The following is a 945-nucleotide window of genomic DNA, read 5'->3' as shown; positions in this document are numbered from 1 at the left end:
ATAGCACGCATGGGATTATTTCTATCTTTCTGTACCTGTTGAGGCCCGTTTTTTGACCAATTATATGGTCAATTTTGGAGAAAGTACCATGAGGAGCTGAGAAGAAGGTATATCCTTTTGCCTTAGGATAGAATGTTCTATAAATATCCGTTAAGTCCATTTGGCTCATGACTTCTCTTAGTCTGTCTACATCTCTGTTTAATTTCTGTTTCCATGATCTGTCCATTGATGAGAGTGGGGTGTTGAAATCTCCCACTATTATTGTGTGAGGTGCAATGTGTGTTTTGAGCTTTAAAAATATGGAATGCTTCACGAATTTGCGTGTCATCCTTGCGCAGGGGCCATGCTAATCTTCTCTGTATCGTTCCAATTTTAGTATATGTGCTGCCGAAGCGAGCACTCAATTCAATTTCTTATTCAGTTGTTATTCCCTTTCCCGGTTTCCAGGCCAACATCCCCCTAGCCCCTCCCTCTCCCCTTCTATGTGGGCTTCCCCTCCCCATCCTCCCCCCATTACCACCCTCCCCTCAACAATCACGTTCACTAGGGTTCAGTCTTGGCAGAACCAAGGGCTTCCCCTTCCACTGGTGCTCTTACGAGGCTATTCATTGCTACCTATGAGGTCAGAGTCCAGGGTCAGTCCATGTATAAACATTGGAATCTTTAAACAGTATTACTGGTCTTTGTTCTAGTAACAGTGAGAAGAAGTCCCTGGTGTCCTATGGAGGTAACTCCATCCCAGACAGAAGTTGTTCGTCAGGGCAACATTGACAGAAGAACCTGATAGCGGAAGGCAGAACTGGAAGTAAGAAAGTTTACAGGTAGAAGAGGCCATCGGTTCATTCTCTAATCACCCTGCATCTTTACACTCATTAAATTCTACCCACAAAGGAAATGTATTGCTGTTGCAAAATGATCTTTATCTGTGTCACGGTAATTAGGGAC

General features: G+C 43.8%; 1 non-coding gene across 1 annotated transcript; it reads right to left on the bottom strand.

Moving 5' to 3' along the window:
- Nucleotides 1–293: 293 nt before the first annotated feature.
- Nucleotides 294–400, bottom strand: LOC120097645 (U6 spliceosomal RNA). The gene has a single exon (XR_015640596.1). It is a non-coding gene; the product is annotated as a U6 spliceosomal RNA (small nuclear RNA).
- Nucleotides 401–945: the final 545 nt, after the last annotated feature.

This window comes from Rattus norvegicus, chromosome 16 (assembly GCF_021556685.1).
Source record: "Rattus norvegicus strain SHRSP/BbbUtx chromosome 16, alternate assembly SHRSP_T2T, whole genome shotgun sequence".
Lineage (NCBI taxonomy): Eukaryota > Metazoa > Chordata > Mammalia > Rodentia > Muridae > Rattus > Rattus norvegicus.
This window is presented reverse-complemented; position numbering and strand designations above follow the sequence as displayed.